This window comes from Prionailurus bengalensis, chromosome B2 (assembly GCF_016509475.1).
Source record: "Prionailurus bengalensis isolate Pbe53 chromosome B2, Fcat_Pben_1.1_paternal_pri, whole genome shotgun sequence".
Lineage (NCBI taxonomy): Eukaryota > Metazoa > Chordata > Mammalia > Carnivora > Felidae > Prionailurus > Prionailurus bengalensis.
The window spans coordinates 71,380,970-71,403,242 of record NC_057349.1 but is presented as its reverse complement, the minus strand read 5'-3'; the positions used below and the strand labels follow the sequence as shown (position 1 = coordinate 71,403,242).

Below are 22,273 nucleotides of genomic sequence, written 5' to 3'. Positions count from 1 at the left end.
CTGTCTCTCTCTCTCTAAAAAAGAAAAAAAGGGGGGACAAAGAATTTTAAAGGGTCTGCCAACCAGCCAGGCACTAAGGGTCAGACTGTTTTTGTGATGCACCGGTGACAGTTCCAGTCATTGCCATGCAGCAGTGCTCAGCATGTTGGGGAAAATGCCATGTAACCAGAATTGTGAGAGCAAAAACGTCTGAACTCTTCCAGCAAGGGTATCTAATGCCCAACATGGAAAAAAGGTTTCGGGGCCCTGTGAATACAAAGGTAGCTCTAAATATGTATATGACTAGGAAGAGTTAGGAAAAACAAAATACACACCCCACCACCTAAAACCTAAACATTTTGTGTAAGGATTGTCCCAAGGCCTCAAGCACATCCGGAGATGTAAGCAGAGCAGACTCCTCCGAAGGACGCCTCACAATCCCCAACTGGGATCAGAAGGACACCAGGTGGTGGGTGAGTTTCCTGCAGCCGCCCCTCTCCCTGACCACTTCTGACCCCTGGAAAGGCCCTTTGTAGCCTTCGGCATCAGTTTTCCAATTTGGATGATGAATCCAACAGCACTTTAAAATTTCATTACATTATTGGTTATTTCAAATTAGTAGCCTCTGGATTCTTCCACTGGGGATTCATATGATTAAGACGGTAATCTTATGTCCAGGAGAACTAACTGAGGTAAAAATTGTCTGCCACGATTCTATTTCCAGGTGAAATTTGCCTCCTAGTGACCAACTCTGCCATCATGCTTGCAGACACTGTTTTCATTTTCTGATTTAGTCTGCTGGAATGATTTCTCTTTTGAATGTGTTTAAACAAACTGACTATCATAACCACACATGTTCCAAGTTCTCTTCACAAAACTTGCGTTTTGACTCTCACGTGTTGAATGCTGCAACAGCCATCAATGGGTAATAACGCTTGTCCAGCTGCTTGAATTTCTGTGCCACACATTTCATATTGGCACTTAACACTTGAACTGGGGTACTCACTGAACTAATTTCCCACGTTTTAAAATTGACTGTGAATATTATAGCTTTACCACAACATCAAGAATTCAAGGTGGTTTGTGAAGTTGTGATCTCAATATTTGTCTAAAGAATTCTTCACGCAACTTCAAGGGCAGAGAGTAGGAAATTAAACTGTAATGGAAGACTGGAACAAGATTACAAAGTTATTCATTCATATGATTAGTAGTTCAACAATTTATTTATTTCTCACAATTCTGTGGGTTGCCTGATTGACTGTTCTGCTGATCTGTCCTGGCATCATTCATGTGGAAATGCACCCATGCGGCAGATTGGCTGGGGGTGGGCTCAGCTGGGGGCTGTGGGCCACAGCACCTTGATCTTACCACATGTAGGCTCTCCGTAGAGCCACTTTGAGCTTTCTTACAGTGTGCTGGTCTCAAAGCAGACTTCTCAGGGGGAACATTTGAAGAATGTGGAGAGAGAACTAGAAAACCTTTTAAACAAAAGCTGTAAGACCTGTGTTACTTTTGCCACATTTTACCAGTCAAAACAAGTCACAAAGCCAGCCCAGATCCAAGAGAAGAGAAAATAGGCTCCACCTCTTCAGGAGAGAAGTGGAAGAGCCACATTGCGAAAAGCTTGTGGGATGGGAGATACTGACGCAAGCCATTTTTACAAACCATTACTACACCCCATGTAACTAAAACAATGCACATTCCTCTGCATGCAAAGGATACTGATCACCACCACCCCCTGGCTCCTCCCATTATGGCACCTGCTTCAAGTTTGGGATTCAGTCATCTCAAATGTCTCAGATTCAAATGCAGAAGGATGACTTCCCTATGCCCTTGTGTGCTGCTGCTCAGATGTGCTTTTCTCCATCTGGAAACTTGTGAACAAAAGGTAAGTTTGTGCTCTCCACACACCCAACATGCAATGATGACACATGGACAGGAAAACTGCAACAGACAAATGATTATATGTGGTGCACTGTGGGGGTCCTGAAGAGAGCAGAAAGTAAGCACGGAAAAAGTGGGAAGTTCCCATCCTCAGGTAGATGGATTAGGAGTCCTCAAGTCATCCGGTGAGGGATAATTATGGAACCACCACCATTTCCTGAGCATTTACTATGCCAGGCACTGTTCTGAGCATTCTCCACATACTTTCTCATTTAACCTTCATCGCTAACTTGAGAAGAGAGGAACCTATTTGGCAACTGAGGAAAACCCAGGCTCAGACACAATAAGTGAACTAATTCATCTAAGCCCCATGGCTAACGTAGTTGGAGGTGGGAAAGTTGAAAATAGCTTTGAACTTTCTAGCTTGGATATTCACTGGGATAGGGGAATAGAACAAGTGATAGGAAGTGGGAAAGTTGAGTTAACCTTTGGGCGTGTGAATTTTGAGGTACCTGCAAGATATCTATGGGGAAGAACTAAGGGCTAGAAATACACATTGGCCTTCTTTAGAGATTTTTCAGTCTTTGAATTATTCAAACCTTAAATATGAGTTTGAATTACAATGTTTCCATCATAAAACTGCATTTTTTACTTGTCTCTCTTTTACTTAAATAAAGAAGTTGGAAAGGAAAGCAATTTGGGGATGAAATTGGCAAAATCCAAGACCTGCTCAATTTCAGCTTGTCTTGGTTAAAAGTGGCATATTTGTGGCTGGCATTTCTCATAAATCATCCTGTGGGCCATGGGTAGGTGGGGTGGCTCAGGGCTGGTTTTTCTGCAGTACAATTCTCGACACAGTTCCCTTGAACTTGCACAAGAAAGCTCTAATTCTAGTGAGGGACGGATTTAGAATATTCATTTCTTTGCTGGGGAGAGTATACTCTTTGCATTGCGCCACATTGGAGGAACATTGGCTCTTTGGTCAATGGAGAGTCTCATTTCCTTGTAGAGGATAGTTCTTGTGTTTGAGTCTACCTTTGGTTTCTTTGTAAATCAATTGCAATTGAAAACATAGAAATGTCTCAACTGCTGAGCCATTGCCTAATTGTAAGCTTAATAGAAACAATGGCCTCTCAAGGATTGAAAATCAGGGCCATTGCAGTACTTCTGATATTTCTTGATACCCGCAAGGGGGATTGTACTGGCATCCTAGAGGGCTTCATGTGGAAGGAGACGTAAGAACAGTTGTGTGGTGCTGCAGTTTGATTTAGAATCACTCTCTTAAAAAATGACAAAAATAACTGGTGTCCCTGTTGGGTCCTTTTGAATATTTAGCTGGCTGCCAGGTTCTATCACCCTTTGGTGTCTGGTAGGCAAGAACACAGACGGTCCAGTAACCACAGCAGCAACACTTTGACTTGTTTTCTGCCTGTCAGCTTTTTTCAACATCATATTCCTTTCAAAGCAGAGGTTTTCTCTTGCACTCATGCTCACTTCGTCTCTCTCGCCCTGTTTCTTCCTCCTTCTCCCCTCTCTCCTTGCATTCTCAGCAGACTAAAAAAGAACAAAGAAGTTTCATATAACTTCCTCCTGTTTTTTTCAGTTTCTAAATCATTCAACCTTAAATACGATAACGTTTCTATCATAAACAACATTTCTTACCTGTCTTTCTTTTACTTAAATAGGAGATATGGAAGAGAAAGCAATTACATGGCTACAGATTACCAAAATAAGGCCATTCTTTAAAAAAAAAAAAGTTTATTTATTTATTTTGAGAGAGCAAGCACGAGTGGGGGAGGGGCAGAGAGGGGGGCGGGGAGACAGAATCCCAAGCAGGCTCCATGCTGACTAACATGGGGCTCCATCTCCCAAACTGTGAGATCAGGACCTGAGTCGAAATCAAGAGTCAGATGATTACTGAATGAGCCACCCAGATGCCCCAAGATAAGGCCATTCTTAAACCTTTGCATTTAGGCAGGATCCCATAAGCCCAAGTAGGTAAGCATGCATCCTTAAGGACTCTTGAAGGCAGATTCTGCTACCTCTTCCACCCTCACATTAAAAGTCTTGCTTGATGGGGCACCTGGGTGGCTCAGTCAGTTAAGTTCTGACTTTGGCTCGGGTCATGATCTCACAGTCTGTAGGTTCGAGCCCCACACTGGGCTCTCTTCTGTCAGCACGGAGCCTGCTTCGAATCCTCTGTCCTGTCTGCATGGCCCCTGCTCACATTCTCTCTCTCAAAAATAAATAATTAAACAAAAGAAAATTTTAAAAAAAGTCTTGCTTGACACTTTCCCCAGGGCCTCACTCTTAGGTACATTTATTAAAAATCTGCTGCCTGTATTCCAATTTCCCCTCTGTAACATTGCTAAGCAGGATATCTGACAAATATTTTTGAGTTTCTGCACCTCAAAAATCAACTTTTTTGTAGGATTACTTCAGGACTCTAAACTTCCCTGAAACATCTGTAGGCAGACGTGACATTTTATCTCTTTTTGTTTTTTAAATGTCACCCCCTCAGGGAGTCCTTCCTGAAATTTGGTTATTTTCCTAGTCTCTGTACGTGTCTTTAATTGTGATTTATATATTTATTTGTTTGATTTGTTGTTTATTGTCTGTATCTCACAACAGACTCTAAACTCTGTGAGGGCAGAGACCATTTTTGAAATGTTTAACGTTGTGTTCCCAGTATGTTATACAGGATTTGTTTCTTTGTAAGTATTAAACAAATAATTTTCAAATGAATGAATGAACATTTCCTATTTGATAAACTCCTTTTAGATTTGATTGCAGAACAAAACCAAACCCAGTTTTTGAATTTAAATTGTTGGTATGGTTTCTGTTTCCCCTTTTACTTTGGCTGCTAAGGAAGCTCAGGTTAATGCTCACTCAGTATAGCTTTATTTGCTAATGAGCATAGTTGATTCCTTTCTTTTGCATGGCTTTTATTTTCTACTATTATAGTTATATTATTTTTGTTTTTTATTATAAGCCACCTCAAATATTTCTTGAAGGCAAGAACCATATAATAATAATAGTTAAAGTAAATATAAGATACTTTATAGTAAAATGATTTTTCAAGAACCTCCTGGAGACAATAGTGTGTACTATGAATGGTTAAGGCTATTAAATAATGATGTGCACAGTAACCAAAGAAACTTTAAATTGAAAAGGCCTTTTCACTCTTCAGTTATACGGTATTAGGTGAAAATAAGTAAGCATTACATATAAAACTGATCATATTCATCAGGAAAATAGTTAAACTTTCAAAAGGTAAAATCCACTTGAATTGCTGGAACATTACTACATTATTTATATATCATATTTATATATTTTTTTATATATCTATACACACAAGAATGTATATATACATGTATATGTTCTTGCAGACGCACTTAAAACTCCTTCCCTCTGTGACCTATAAGATGCCCTGCTGCCTTTTTCTAGAGAGAAAAATCCTGTCTAAAAAACATAATTCACAGATTTTACCACCTTAGGTAAATGGTGTTGGCAGTTGATCCCGGTTTGCAGTTCAGGACATGAAATCCTTCAGCTGACACTGAGATTTGTTTACAGCTGGCGGAGGTAGGGGGGAGGGAGCCTTCGGAGGGACTCTTGTGATGCTTTTAATAATCTGTGGCCAGAAGAAGAAGCAGTGGTGAGGGAGCAAATCAATGACATCAGTGTCACCTGGGAAGATGGTATGACAACTGATGATTTATTAATAGAAAGGACAAGTATGGGAAAATGTCACACTTAGAAAATAAATGATTAGTGGCAAGAGAAGCTGGGAACCCATTTCAGATGAAAGAAGGAAGTACTTTTCCCAGCAACAAGACAGTATCTACTTCTGTGCCTGAGGGGGCAGGAATGAAAACAAGGATAGGTTTGGTTTTCTCCCTGGGTAGAGAGTGAAGGAATGGGTAATGTGGATAATGCAGTTTTTTTTTAATGTTTTATTTATTTTGGGGGGAGAGCACATGAGCTGGGGAGGGACAGAGAGAGAAGACAAAGGACCCCAAGTGTGAGCCCCATGTGGGGTTCAAACTCACAAACCGTGAGATCATGATCGGAGCCAAAGTCGGACTTTCAACCGACTGAGCCACCCAGGTGCCTTGGATAATGCAGGTTTTGAACCCAGTAAGGAATGGAGGGTCCACTGGCTTCCTCAGTCCCTGTTCCTGGTTCTCTGGGGTGGGGGGATATAGCCAGGGGACAAATGGAGAGTGATTTGCCTTCTGCTTACTGTTACTTTTCCTCTATGCATAGCTAGGAATAGTGTCCATCACCCAGAGTTCCATCTTGCACCTGGGAAAACATTTAGTTGCCAAGCGCCTGTTTTCTCAACCCTCATACCATTTCCTTCTAGGATTCCACATTCATGCTGGGCTAATAATAAGGTGCGTTGCTCTCCAGTTGTGTGAGGGAGGTATATAATCACACCCACATTCCTTGGGGGTTCTGAACCAACTGGAAAAAACCAAACAACCCTGGCATGTAGATAGTATTTGTTTTGTGATGTTGGTTGTGGTTTTTAGCCATTTCCCCTTCCTAGTAGCACCCAATTTCCTTGTATAGAATGTCCTCTCCTCCACTGTGGCCGGTTCCCATGGGACAATTGATAAACTGCCTGCCCTGTCCTGGTCAGTTGAATCCACCCTACAGTCGCACATTTGGGCCGCACCAGTCTTTTGTTCTCAGGACAGAAGCTGCTATAAACATACTTGCACATGTCTCCTGGTGTTTGTGTGAAAAGAGCGGCTTTGCTAGGTCATAGGGTACGTACATGTTATTGCCAAAGTGTTTTCCGAAGTGGTGCTTCTTTTTTTTTTTTTTTAATTTTTTTTTCAATGTTTATTTATTTTTGGGACAGAGAGAGACAGAGCATGAGCAGGGGAGGGGCAGAGAGAGAGGGAGACACAGAATCGGAAGCAGGCTCCAGGCTCTGAGCCATCAGCCCAGAGCCCGATGCGGGGCTCGAACTCACGGACCGCGAGATCGTGACCTGGCTGAAGTCGGACGCTTAACCGACTGCGCCACCCAGGGGCCCCCGAAGTGGTGCTTCTGATTTGCACTCCCATAAGTAGCAGATGACAATTCTCACTGTTCTGTGACCATGATAACACTTGACACTTTCCAAAACTTACATTTTCCCCACTTGTTTTGAATAAAATATCATTGTGGTTTAATTTGCATCTATCTGATGTTGAAGAGGTTGAACATTTTTTATTTTTTTTGTAACTCTACTGAAATGTAATTCATATACCTTACAATTCACTTATTTAAAGTGTACAATTCAAAACCTTTTTGTTTATTTACGCAGTTCTACGGCCATCACCACAAGCAACTTCAGAACATTTTCATCATCTTCCAGAGCAGTCCTATAGCCACTAGCAGTCATTTTTCACCCTTCCCCCGCCCCAACCCCAAATACATCAGTCCTGGTAACTTTCTGTCTCTATAGATTTATCTACTCTGGACATTTCCCATAAATGAAATCATGTAACATGTGGTTCTTTGTGAGCAGATTCTTCTACTGAGAACAATGCTTTTAAGCTTCATCCATGTTTTTTTTTTATTTTTTTTAACGTTTATTTATTTTTGAGACAGAGAGAGACAGAGCACGAACGGGGGAGGGTCAGAGAGAGGGAGACACAGAATCTGAAACAGGCTCCAGGCTCTGAGCTGTTAGCACAGAGCCCGATGCGGGGCTCGAACTCACGGACCGCGAGATCATGACCTGAGCCGAAGTCGGCCACTTAACCGACTGAGCCACCCAGGCGCCCCGAAGCTTCATCCATGTTGAGAGTGTGCCATGATCAGTACTTCATTACTTTTTATTGCCAAATAATAGTCCGTTCTGTGGATATGCAACACATTATCCATTCATCAGTTGAATGATATATAGAAATCCAACATGCATTGTTTCCACTTTTTTTTTTTTAACTTGTTTTCTTTTTTATTTTTTTAAATTTACATCCAAATTCGTTATCATATAGTGAAACAATGATTTCAGGGGTAGATTCCTTAGTGCCACTTACCCATTTAGCCCATCCCCTCTCCCACCACCCCTCCAGCAACCCTCAGTTTGTTCTCCATAATTATGAGTCTCTGCTGTTTTGTCCCCCTCCCTGTTTTTATATTATTTTTGTTTCCCTTCCCTTATGTTCATCTGTTTTGTATCTTAAAGTCCTCATATGAGTGAAGTTATATGATATTTGTTTTTCTCTAATTTTGCTTAGCATAATACCTTCCAGTTCTATCCACGTAGTTGCAAATGGCAAGATTTCATTCTTTTTGATTACTGAGTAATACTCCTTTACACACACACACACACACACACACACACACACACACACACACCACATCTTCTTTATCCATTCATCCATCAATGAACATTTGGGCTCTTTCCGCTCTTTGGCTATTGTTGATGGTGCTGCTATAAACATGGGGGTGCATGTGTCCCTTCAAAACAGCACACCTGTATCCCATGGATAAATCCCTAGTAGTGCAACTGCTGGGTTGGAGGGTAGTTCTATTTTTAGTTTTTTGAGGAACCTCCGTACTGTTTTCTAGAGTGGCTGCACTAGCTTGCATTCCCAGAGTTGTTTCCACTTATAAACATTGTGTACAAATTTTCATGTGGATATATATTTTCCTTTCTCTTGCATATATACTAGGAGTGGAATTGCTAGCTCATATGGTTAATTTTATTGTTAACCTTTTGAGGAACTGCCAGTGGCTACAGTTCCATGGTGGCTGTGCCATTTTACATTCCCATCAGTAGTGTCGGAGGTTTCCAGTTTCTCCATATATTCACCCATATAGTATCTGTCTTTTGATTGTAGTCATCCTAGTGTATGCCAAGTGGTATCTCAGTTTGGTTTTGATTTATATTTCCCTGATAGCTGGTGATGTTGAGCATCTCTTCATATGCTTACAAACCATTTGTATATGTGTCTTCTTTGGAGAAATGTCTATTCAGATCATTTGCCTATTTTAAAAATTGGTTTCTCTTTTTATTATTGAATAGTAAGAATTTGTTACATATTCTATTTAAAATGTCCCTTACTATATAATAGAGTTACCAAAAATCTTCTACCATTTGTTAGGGTGTCTTTTCATTTTCATTTTCTTATTTATTTTTAGTTTTAGTTTTTAGTTTTAAATTTATACCCAAGTTAGCATATACTGCAACAATGATGTCAGGAGTAGAGTCCTTAATGCCCCTTACCTTTTTAGCCTATCCCCCTCCCACAACCTCTCCAGCAACCCTCTGTTTGTTCTCTATATTTAAGTCTCTTATGTTTTGTCTCCCTCCTTGTTTTTATATTCGTTTTGCTTCCCTTCCCTTATGTTCATCTGTTTTGTATCTTAAATTCCTCTTGTGAGTGAAGTCATATGATATTTGTCTTTCTACAAATGACTAATTTCACTTAGCATAATACCTTCCAGTTCAATCCACGTAGTTGCAAATAGCAAGATTTCATTCTTTTTGATAGCCGAGTAATACTCCATTGTGTGTGTGTGTGTGTGTGTGTGTGTGTGTGTGTGTATGTATATATATATATATATATATATATATATATATATATATATACCACATCTTCTTTATCCATTAATCCATCGATGGACGTTTAGGCTCTTTCCATACTTTGGCTATTGTTGATAGCACTGCTATAGAAATTGGGATCCATGTGCCCCTTCAAAACAGCACACCTGTATCCCTTGGATAAATACCTAGTAGTGCAATTCCTGGGTCGTAGGGTAGTTCTATTTTTAATTTTTTCATGAGCCTCAATACTGTTTTCCAGAGTGGCTGTACCAGTTTGCATTCCTACCAGCAGTGAAAAGAGATCCTCTTTCTCCGCATCCTTGCCAACATTTGTTGTTGCCTGAGTTGTTAATGTTAGCCATTCTGACAGGTGTGGTTTTGATTTGTATTTCCCTAATGATGAATGATGTTGAGCATTTTTCCATGTGTAGGTTGGCCATCTGGATGTCTTCTTTGGAGAAGTGTCTATTCATGTCTCTTGCCCATTTCTTCACTGGACTATTTGTTTTTTGGGTGTTGAGTTTGATAAGTTCTTTATAGATTTTGGATACTAACCCTTTATCTGATATATCATTTGCAAATATCTTCTCCCATTCTGTCGGTTGCCTTTTAGTTTTGCTGATTGTTTCCTCTGCTGTGCAGAAGCTTTTTATTTTGATGAGGTCCCAATAGTTTATTTTTGCTTTTGTTTCCCTTGCTTCCGGAGACATGTTGAGTAAGAAGTTGCTGTGGCCAAGGTCAAAGAGGTTATTGCCTGCTTTCTCCTCTAGGATTTTGATGGCTTCACCTGTCTTATGTTTAGGTCTTTCATCCATTTTGAGTTTATTTTTGTGTATGGTGTAAGAAAGTGGTCCAGGTTCATTCTTCTGCATGTCGGTGTCCAGTTTCCCCAGCACCATTTGCTGAAGAGACTGTCTTTATTCCATTGGATATTTTTTCCTGTTTTGTCAAAGATTAGTTGGCCATACGTTTGTGGGTCCACTTCTGGGTTCTCTATTCTGTTCCATTGATCTGAGTGTCTGTTTTTGTGCCAGTACCTTACTTTCTTCATGATTACAGCTTTATAACATACCTTGAAGTCCAGGATTGTGGTGCCTCCAGCTTCGGTTTTCTTTTTCAGGATTGCTTTGGCTATTTGGGGTCTTCTCTGGTTCTGTACAAATTTTAGAATTGTTTGTTCTAGCTCTGTGAAAAATGCTGGTGTTATTTTGATAGGGATTGCATTAAATATGTCGATTGCTTTGGGTAGTGTCAACATTTTAACAATATTTGTTCTTCCAGCCCATGAGCACGGAATATTTTTTCCCTTTTTTTTTTGTGCCTTCTTCAATTTCCTCATTAGCTTTCTATAGTTTTTTCCCTTTTTTTTTTTGTGCCTTCTTCAATTTCCTCATTAGCTTTCTATAGTTTTCGGTGTATAGCTTTTTCACCTCTTTGGTTGGGTTTATTCCTAGATATTTTATGGTTTTTTTGTGCAATTATAAATGAGATCAATTCCTTGATTTTCTCTTTCTGTTGCTTCATTATTGGTATATAGGAATACAACCAATTTCTGTGCAGTGATTTTATATCCTGCAACTTTGCTGAATTCATGGATCAGTTCTAGCAGTTTTTGGTAGAATCTTTCAGGTTTTCCATACAGAGTATTGTGTCGTCTGTGAAGAGTGAAAGTTTGACTTCCTCCTTGCTGATTTGGATGCCTTTCATTCATTTGTGTTGTGTGATTGCAGAGGCTAAGACTTCCAATACTATGTTGAATAACAGTGGTGAGAGTGGACATCCCTGTCATGTTCCTGACCTTAGGGGGAAATCTCTCAGTTTTTCCCCATTGATGATGATACTAGTGGTGGGTCTTTCATATATGGCTTTTATGGTTTTGAGGTATGCTCCTTCTATCCCTACTTTCTTGAGGGTTTTTATCAAGAAAGGATCCTATAATTTGTTAAATGCTTTGTTTGCATCTATTAAGAGGATCATGTGGTTGTTATTCTTTCTTTTATTAATGTGATATATCACAGTGATTGATTTGCAGATATTAAACCAGCCCTGCATTCCAGGAATAAATCCCACTTGGTCATAGTGAATAATCCTTTTAATGTATTGTTGGATCCAGTTGGTTAGTGTCTTGTTGAGAATTTTTGTACCCATGTTCATTAGGAGATTGGTCTGTACTTCTTTTTAGTGGGGTTTTTGTCTGGCTTTGGAATCAAGGTAGTGCTGGTCTCCTAGAATGAGTTTGGAAGTTTTTCTTCCATTTCTATTTTTTGGGGAACAGTTTCAAGAGAATAGGTGTTAACTCTTCATCAAATGTTTGGTAGAATTCCCCCTGGAAAGCCATCTGGCCCTGGACTCTTGTTTTTTGGCAGATTTTTGATTACTGATTCAATTTCTTTCCTGGTTATGGGTCTGTTCAAATTTTCTATTTCTTCCTGTTTCAGTTTTGGTAGTTTATATGTTTCTATGAATTTGTCCATTTCTTCCAGATTGCCCAATTTGTTGGCATAAAATTGCTCATAATATTCTCTTATTATTGTTTGTACTTCTGCTGTGTTGGTTGCAATCTCTCCTCTTTCATTTGTGATTTTATTTATTTGGATCCTTTCCTTTTTCTTGTGATAAAACTGACTAGATGTTTATAGATTTTGTTAATTCTTTTAAAGAACAAGCTCCTGGGTTCATTGATCTGTTCTACTGTTTTTTGCTTTGTTTTGTTTTGTTTTGTTTTGTGTTTTGTTTTTTGTTTTTTTGGTGTTGATAGCATTGATTTCTGCTCTAATCTTTATTATTTCCTGTATTCTGCTGGTTTCGGGTTTTATTTGCTGTTCTTTTTCCAGCTCTTTTAGGTGTAAGGTTAGGTTGTGTATCTGAGACCTTTTTCCTTCTTTAGGAAGGCCTGGATTGCTATATTCTTTTCTCTTATGACTGCCTTAGCTGCGTCCCAGAGGTTTTGGGCTGTGGTGTTATCATTTTCATTGGCTTTCATGTACTTTTAAATTTCCTCTTTGACTTCTTGGTCAGCCCATTCATTCATTAGTAGGGTGTTCTTTAGTCTCCAAGTATTTGTTAGCTTTCCAAATGTTTTCTTGTGGTCAATTATGAGTTTCATAGAGCTGTGGTCTGAATATATGCAAGGTATGATCTTGATCTTTTTGTACTTTTTGAGGGTTGACTTGTGTCTCTGGAGAATGTTCCATGTGCACTGGAGAAGAATGTGCATTTTGATGCTTTAGTACAAAATGTTCTGAATATATCTGTTAAGTCCATCCAGTCTAGTGTGTCATTCAAAGCCATTGTTCCCTCGTTGATTTTCTGTTTACATGATTTGTCCATTGTTGTAAGTGGGGTGTTAAAGTTCCCTACTATTATGGTATTATTATCAATGAGTTTCTTTATGTTTGTGATTAATTGATTTATATATTCAGGTGTGCCATATTTGGAGCATAAATGTTTACAATTTTTAGATCTTCTTGGTGGATAGACCACTTAGTTATGATATAGTACCCTTCTTCATCTCTCGTTACAGTCCTTATTTTAAAATCTTGATTTTCTGGGGTGTCTGCATGGCTTAGTCACTTAAATGTCTGACTTTGGCTCAGGTCATGATCTCATGGTTCACGAGTTCGAGCCCCGTGTTGGACTCTATGCTGACAGTTCAGAGCCTATAGTCTGCTTCAGATTCTGTGTCTCCCCCTCTCTGTGACCTTCTGGTACTCATTCTATGTCTATCTCTGTCTCAAAAATAAATAAAACATTTTAAAAAAAATCTAGATTGTCTGATAAGTATGGCTACTCTGGCTTTCTTTTGGTGCCCATGAGCATGTTTGATGGTTCTCCATCCACTTAATTTCAATATGAAGGTGTCTTTAGGTCTAAAATGGGTCTCTTGTAAACAGCATAGAGATGGATCTTGTTTTCTTATCCATTCTGATACACTATGTCTTTTGATTGGAGCGTTTAGTCCATTGATGTTTAGAATGAGTACTGAAAGATATGAATTTATTGCCATTGTGTTGCCTGTAGAGTTGGGAGTTTCTGGTGGTGTTCTCTGGTCCTTTCTAGTCTTTGTTGCTTTTGGTCTTTTTTTTTTTCCATCTTTTATCCTCTGAGAGAGTCCCCCTTAAATTTCTTGCAGGGCTGGTTAGCGGTCACAAACTCCTTTAATTTTTGTTTATCTGGGAAACTTTTTATCTCTCCTGTTTTGAATGACAGGCTTGTGGATAAGGAATTCTTAGCTGCATATTTTTCTGATTCAGCACATTGATTATATCCTGCCACTCCTTTCTGGCCTGCAGAGTTTCTGTGGATAAGTCTGCTGTGAACCTGATCTGTCTTCTCTTGTAGGATAAGGACTTTTTGTCCTTGCTGCTTTCATCATTCTTTCCTTGCCTGAGTATTTTGTGAATTTGACTATGATATGCCTTGTTGATGGTTGGTTTTTGTTTAATCTAATGAGAGTTCTCTATGCTCCTGGATTTTGATGTCTGTTCCCAGGTTGGGAAGTTTTCTGCTAGGATTTGCTCATATAACCCTTATACCCCTTTTTCTCTCTCTTCATCTTCTGGGACTTCTATGATTCTGATGTTATACCTTTTTAATGAGTCACTAAGTTCTCTAATTCTTATATCATACTCTTTTGCCTTAGTTTCCCTCTTTTTTTTTCCTGCTTCATTATTCTCCTAGTTTGTCCTCTATATCACTGATTCACTGCTCTGCTTCATCCATCTTTGCCACCGTAGCATCTATTTGAGATTGCAGCTCAGTTATAGCATTTTTTATTTCATCCTGACTAGATTTCACTTCTTATATCTCTGCAGAAATGGATTCTAATCTATTTTCAACCCCAGCTAGTATTCTTATTATCATGATTCTAAATTCTGGTTCAGACATCTGTTTTGATTAAGTCCCTGGCTGTCATTTCTTCCTGTTCTTTCTTTTGGGGTGAATTCTTTTGTCATTTGAATGAGGAAAAGGAATTAATAAAGTAAAACCAATAAAAATTTAAAAATTTAAAACCACACCAAAAAATCAAATAAATGAAGCTAGATCCTAGGTGTATTTTGGTCTGGTTGTTGAAAGAAGATTGATAGATAAGAGAAAAAAGAGAAAGATAAGAAAAGAAAAAAAAGGAAAATGTTTGAAAATTTGAAAAAAATGAATACAATAAAATAGAATAAAATGAAATAATGAAAGTGAAAGTGAATTTTAAAAAATTACAAAAAGTAAAAAATACAGTAGAAAAAATTAAAGAAAAATCTTTTTAATAAAAATGGAACATAAAAATAAATTTTTTCTTTTTGTATTCAAGAATAAGAAAAGAAAAATTAAAAAAATGGAATAGATAGACCAGCGAACAGAATGAAGTGCGATTGAAATTATATCTGGTTTCTCCTAGAAGAAAAACTATGAAGCACTTTATAGTCTGTAAATTAAGCAGTCAGGCCGACTTGTGTTGTTCCTGAAGAGCGAGTTTGGCCCAGTTCGGCGGGACTTAGTGTAACAGCTCCATTCTCCACTAGATAGCACTGCTTAGCTTACTGGGGTGGATTGCTGTGGTGCATGTAGGCATCTATGCACATGCGTGGTAGGGGTGAAAATGGTGTCACCCAGCTACCCAGTCTCTATTATCAGAGCTCTGTGCTCTCCCAGACAGGCAATCAGGCACACCTCTCCTTTGTCCCTGGCTTCCATCCACTCCCTGCTTCTACACTATCCATGACCAAGCCATCAGGCTGCCACCTCCCTCCTGAGTTTTATCTCAGATGCAGCTATATTACCCAATCCTTCACTTCTCAGGGACTACGGCTTTGACCTACTCAGATTTTCTGGGGGAGAATCTCGCTGAGCAATGGCTGGGTGCTGGCCTGCCCCCAGGAACGTTTAGGAGACCACACTGCTGCCGATGCCCAGAGACTGCAGCTGGGTGCCAGCCCATCACAGAAAAAGTTCACACGATCCTGTAGCAGCAGTGTTTCAGGGATTATGGTAAATCACAACACACATCTGGTGCCAGGCTTCACCCTTATTGTCTTTGTTCCAATACCAGCAAATGTGGTTGTTTTCCAGGTCCTCTAGGACCTTTGCCTGTGGTAGGGCCGCCCAGCCTCTACCAAATGTCCTCCCAGCAGGGAAACCGCCACTGCCCATGTAACTCCAAGGGGTCCTCAGACTTTTCTCTCTGCTCCCCGGGATTTGCCCTTCCCACCAGAACTCCTCCAGTTATCAAGCTGCAGAGTTCCAGAATCTGTGCTCCCACTGTTTATAGAGTCTTAATGGAATTAAAAACCTCTCCTTTCTCCTTTCTCCCTTTTTTTCCCAGTCCCTTGCAGCTGTTTCCACTCTCCCTTTTCTCTCTAGCTGCTTTCCGGGGGGGGGGGGTGTTTTTCCTGTACTTGCTCCCCCCTCTCCCCCAGCTCTGTTCTCTCTCCATAAGCAAAAACAGCTCCTTGCCCTCCACGGCTTCTCTCTCCCCAGTTCACCTCTCCATGCTGTGTACCTGCCGAGTTCTGTGGTTCAGGTTGTGCAGATTGTTGTGTTAATCTTCAAATCAGTTTTCTAGGTGTGCAAGATGGTCTACTGTTGATCTGGCTGCATTTCAGGGATGAAAGATGCAAAAAAAAACTTCTATTCTGTTCTGCCATCTTGGCCCCTCCCCTGTCTTTTTATTTTCTTGATAGTGTCCTCTGAAGCAGAAAATTTTCAATTTCAATAATGTCTATTTTATCATTTTGTTATTGTTGCTTTTGCTTTTGGTATCATATCTAAGAATCCATTGACTAGTTCAAAGTCATAAAGATTTTTGTCTGTACTTTCTTCTAGAGTTTTATGGCTTTAGCTCTCACATTTAGATGATAAATTTTGGGTTAAATTTTCTATATCGTGTAAGTTATGGGTCTAACTTCATTGTTTTGCATGTGGGTATCCAGTTGTCCCAGCACCATTTCTTGAAAAGACTATTCTTTCTCCCCATTTAATTGTCTTGGCATACTTGTTGAAAATCAATTGACCCTAAATGTGAGGGTTAAAACTAATTCTATTTTAATGATCTTTATGTCTTTTGTTACACTAGTACCACATTTTCTTGATTACTGTAGCATTGTTGTAAATTTTGTAATTGGGAAGTATGAGCCAGCCAAATCTGTTATTTTTCAAAATTGTTTTGTCTATTCTGGGTTCCTTAGATTTCCATGTAAATTTTAAATTCATTGTGTTGATTTCTGCCAAGAAGCCAAGTATGATTTTAATAGGGATTGCGTTGTTTGTGTAGATCAGTTTGGAGAGTATTGCCATCTTTACAGTATTAAGTCTTCCAAACTGTGAACACTGAATGTCTTTCCATTTATTTCAGGTCTTCTTTAATTTCTTTCAACAATATGTTATAATTTTCAGAGTATAAGTTTTGTACTTCTGTTAAGTTCATTCTTTTTTTATATTTTTTATAGTTTATTTATTTTGAAAGATAGAGGGATAGAGAGAGAATCTCAAGCAAGCTCCATGCCGTCAGCATGGAGCCCGATGTGGCTCTTGAATTCATGAACCGTAAGATCCTGACCTGAGCCAAAGTCAGACACTTAACTGACTGAGCCACCCAAGCGCCCCTGTTAAATTTATTTTTAAGTGTGTGGTGCTTTTTGGTGCTATTGTAAATTGATTTTTTTTTTAATTTCACTTTTGATTTGTTCATTGCTACTGTGTAGAAATACAATTGATTTATAGGTATTTATAGTTATTGTATAGGTATTGTGTCCTGCAACCTAGCTGAACTTATTTTTTGGTTTAGTGGTTTTTAACAGACACTTTAGGATTTTCTACAGAAGAAAGAGGATGTCATCTGCAAGTAGAGATAATTTTACTTCTTTTCTAATCTGGATGCCTTTTGTTTATTTTTCTTTCTTAATTGCCCTGGCTAAAACAGCCAGTGCAATGTTGAATAGAAATGGCAAAAGCAACATCTTTTTCATTTTTCTGATCTTAAGGGGAAAGCATCCAGTCTTTCATCATTAAGTATGATGGCAGCTGTGGGAATGCAAGCTGGTGCAGCCACTGTGAAAAACAGTATGGAGGTTCCTCAAAAAAACTAAAAATAGAACTACCCTACAACCCAGCAATTGCACTACTAGGCATTTACCCAAAGGATACAGGTGTGCTGTTTCAAAGGGACAAGTGCACCCCCATGTTTATAGCAGCACTATCAATAATAGCCAAAGTATGGACAGAGCCCAAATGTCCATTGATGGATGAATGAATAAAGAAGATGTGGTATATATATATATACAATGGAGTATTACTCAACAATCAAAAAGAATGAAATCTTGCCATTTGAAACTACGTGGATAGAACTGGAGGGTATTATGCTAAGTGAAATTAGTCAGTCAGAGAAAGACAAAAATCATATGACTTTACTCATATGAGGACTTTAAGAGACAAAACAGATGAACATAAGGGAAGGGAAACAAAAATAATATAAAAACAGGGAGGGGGACAAAACAGACTTATAATTATGGAGAGCAAACAGGGTTGCTGGAGGGGTTGTGGGAGGGGGGATGGGCTAAATGGGTAAGCGGCACTAAGGAATCTACTCTTGAAATCATTGTTGCACTATATGCTAACTAATTTGGATGTGAATTTTAAAAAATAAAAAGTAAAACAAGTTAAAATTTAAAAAAAAGTATGATGGCAGCCATGAGTTTTTCATAGATACCCTTAATCAGACTGAGGAATCTCCCTTCTATTTCTAGTTCATTGATTGCTTTTATATCATGAAGAGTGTTGAATTTTGTTAATTGCCTTTTCTGTGTCTATTGAGATGGTCATATGGTTTTTGTCCCTTATCATACTGTATGATGCATTACATTAATTGATTTTAGATGTTAAGTTTGATCATTTTAAAATATATTCACAGACCATTTGTGTTCTTCTGTTAAACACTGTTCATGTTGTTTGGCCTTTTCTACTGGATTGCTTGTCTTTTTCTTACTGATGTATAATAATTTTTATATAGCCTAAATATATTTATCAGTTATGTGAGTAATGAAATATTTTCTCCAGATTTGTGGTTTGTCTCATAAAACCCTCTTGTTGTGAGGTATTTTGATGAACACTAGATCCTTAACCTCAATGTTATAAAATTTTTAAATCTTTATGGTTTGTACTTTTGAAGACCTAAGAAAGCTTTCTTGGGGCACCTAGATGGCTCAGTTGGTTAAGTGTCCAACTCTTGATTTTGGCTCAGGTCATGATCTCATGGTCCTGGGATTGAGCCCCACATTGGGCTCTGCACTGAGCATGGAGACTGCATGGGATTCTCTCTCTACCTCCCTCTGCTCCTCTCCCCTGCTTGTGTGTTCTCTCTGTCTCAAAATAAATAAATAAACTTAAAAAAAAAGAGGGGCGCCTGGGTGGCCCAGTTGGTTAAGCATCTGACTTTGGCTCAGGTCATGATCTCACGTTCATGATTTTGAGCCCTGCATGGGTCTCTGTGCTGACAGCTCAGAGCCTGGAGCCTGCTTTGGATTCTGTGGCTCCCTCTCTCTCTGCCCCTCTCCCACTTGTGCTCCTGCTTCTCTTGCTCTCAAAAATAAATAAACATTAAAAAAATTCTTTAATAATAAAATTTAAAAAAATATTCCTCTTCTGGTAATTATATTCTCCTTAGTTGTCTTGCCATTCAGTTAAATCTCTATTCCACATGGAATTGACTTTTTAAAGGAGTGAGGTAGGAACAGATATCTCATTTTTCTATGTGAATATCCAATTTTTTTTTAATAGCCAGTTGTTTTGGACACAATTGATGCAACTCCTCCAATTCACTCAGATTCACCTTGCCCAGAGTCCTCAGCTGATTACTCTTGGTGAGCTCCTGGTGACTCTACAGCTGCTGCAGCTGTTGCCTCGTCTACCGGTGCTGCCATTTGTCTCAACTTTCCCCCCGGCGTGCCAGCTGCAGCATTGCCCCATCGTGTCTGTTGTCATGGGAGTACCAGTGGATCTGGCACCCAGGCCCAACCCAGATGGACTCATAGAGTGTCTGGCTCCTCCTGCCACTGCCTCCTCTGGATAAAATCCAGCACTACAAGGCATGGGATCTTGGCATGAGTGTCCTATAGGTGAACCAAAGGGACCGAGTGATAACAGCCTGGAATTGTGGTGGGGTTAGTGCTTTCTGAGACAAACTTTGAGCAGTGAGGAATAGAAGACAAGTGAAAACCAGCAGATTAATTCTCCTCTCATCCTCCCTCTGGTAGACTGTTGTGAAGCATGATGCATCTGAACAGCCTGTCTTCAAATGTTCAGCGTGACTGAGCAGTGAGCACCCAGCTGTGTCTGTGAGACTCAGAAATGTATTTGTTTCACCCTCCTTTCCAGCCTCACTGTTCTTCACTTTTTGTTGCCCTGGGATTAGATGTCCCAGTAAAGAAGTAGCCCTTAAGCTTTACCCCAGACTCTAGTTTCTTTAAAAAAAAAAAAAAAGGACTAAGAAAATTTTCTCGTTTTTTTATTTACTCACCTACCTGCAATGCCTATTATAGCATAAATCAAGTTTCCCTAAATGTGTCTGTTTCAAAAGTGTATATTTTGTTCCATTGATCTATTTGTGTAGCTTTGCCACTACCACCCATTTTCAAAAACTATTATTATAGGGGCACCTGGGTGGCTCAGTCAGTTAAATGTCTGACTTTGGCTCAGATCATGATCTCACGGTTCATGGGTTCAAGCCCTGTGTTGGGCTCTGTGCTAACAGCTTGGAGCCTGGAGCCTGCTTCAGAATATGTGTCTCCCTCTCTCTCTGCTCCTCATACACTCACACTATCTCTGTCTCAAAAATAAATAAACATTAAAAAATATTTTTAACTATTATTATAGTTTGATCATATGTCCCCAAAGCTCATTCATCTTCAGGTGATTCAGGGTCATAATATGTTAAATATTTAGTACTTACCTGGATTCACGTTATCATGAGCAGAAGAGTTTATATGAAGTTGAAATAATATGTTCTTTAGCTGTCTGATAGAAGTCACCTGACAACTTTATGGGGCTTGACATTTTTTTCTGGGAAAAATTTTGAATTACCACTTCAATTTCTTTCATGGTTAGAGATTATTTCTTAATATACTTACACTTGAATCAGTTTTGGTAAGTTATATTTTTTCAGTTTTGATAAGCTGTATTTTCAAGTTATTGATATAAAGTTCACAATTTCCTTTTATTTTCTGTTCAACATCTGCAAAATTTGGTATTATTTCCTTTTTCATTTTTAATTGTGCTTACGTTGAATCCTCTCATTTTTCTTGATTAAACTTGCTAGAAGTTTGTCAATTTTATCAGCATTTTCAAAGAACCAGCTTTTGATGTTCTCACTCCCATTTATTGTATATTTTCTCTTTTATTAATATCTTATAATTATTTTCTTGTTTATGTCTTTAGTTTACTTTTTGAGTGTATTCTATTTGCACTTTAAACTTATTTTTTTATTTTTAATTTTTTTCACTTACTCATTTATTACCACCATTTACATGCTTCCAATCAAACCCAGAAATCTATGTATAAGAGCTGAAAAGATATAAAAACATCAAGATTCAGTTTTATGCACTTTCCTCACACATTTGCTCACACTCTTACTTCATTTATTCTCATTCTGCTCTTCTTCTAGCTAATGTATAACTTAGTGTTAAATTTTTTCAAAATCAAAAACTCTCATGATATGAATGAATCATTTGCTTCTCTGTACTACCCTATATTCCTGTAACATACTTTTTGACCTATTGCCTTTTTCCCCTATTTTATTTATTTATTTATTTATTTATTTATTTATTTATTGTTTAATTTACATCCAAGTTAGTTAGCATATAGTGCAACAATGATTTCAGGAGTAGATTCCTTAATTCCTCTTACCCTTTTAGCCTTTCCCCCCCCACAACCCCTCCAGCAATCCTGTTCTCTATATTTGAGTCTCTTATGTTTTGTCCCCCTCCCTGTTTTTATATTCGTTTTGCTTTCCTTCCCTTATGTTCATCTGTTTTGTATCTTAAATTCCTCTTGTGAGTGAAGTCATATGATATTTGTCTTTCTCTGACTAATTTCACTTAGCATAATACCCTCCAGTTCCATCCATGTAGTTGCAAATGGCAAGATTTCATTCTTCTTGATTGCCAACTAATTCTCCATTGTGTGTATATATATATATATATATAACACATCTTCTTTATCTATTCATCCATTGATGGACATTTGGGCTCTTTCCATACTTGGTTATTGTCGGTAGCACTGCTATAAACATTGGGGTCCATGTGCCCCTTTGAAACAGCACACCTGTATCCTATTCTCAGCCAAATACCTAGTAGTGCAATTGCTGGGTCGTAGGGTAGTTCTATTTTTAGTTTTTTGAGGAGCCTCCATACTGTTTTCCAGAGTGGCTGCAGCAGCTTGCATTCCCACCAACAATGCAAAAGAGATCCTCTTTCTCCGCATCCTCAACCAACATCTGTTGTTGCCTAAGTTGTTAATGTTAGCCATTCTGACAGGTGTCAGGGGGTATCTCATTGTGGTTTTGATTTGTATTTCCCTGATGATGAGTGATGTTGAGTATTTTTTCATGTGTCAATTGGCCATCTGGATGTCTTCTTTGGAGAAGTGTCTCTTCATGTCTTTTGCCCATTTCTTCACTGGATGATTTGCTTTTTGGGTGTTGAGTTTGATAAGTTCCTTATAGATTTTGGATACTAACCCTTTATCTTATATGTCATTTGCAGATATCTTCTCCCATTCCATCAGTTGCCTTTTAGTTTTGCTGATTGTTTCCTCTCCCGTGCAGAAAATTTTTATTTTGATGAGGTCCCAATAGTTTATTTTTGCTTTTGT

General features: G+C 38.7%; 1 protein-coding gene across 1 annotated transcript in view; it reads left to right on the top strand.

Moving 5' to 3' along the window:
- Window positions 1-1,742: 1,742 nt before the first annotated feature.
- Window positions 1,743-22,273, top strand: part of LCA5 (lebercilin LCA5) — a 146,538-nt gene continuing 126,007 nt past the window's right edge. The window contains exon 1 of the mRNA XM_043591873.1: window positions 1,743-1,867. The gene's annotated coding sequence lies outside the window, so the exon portion shown is untranslated. The remainder of the gene's footprint in view (window positions 1,868-22,273) is intronic.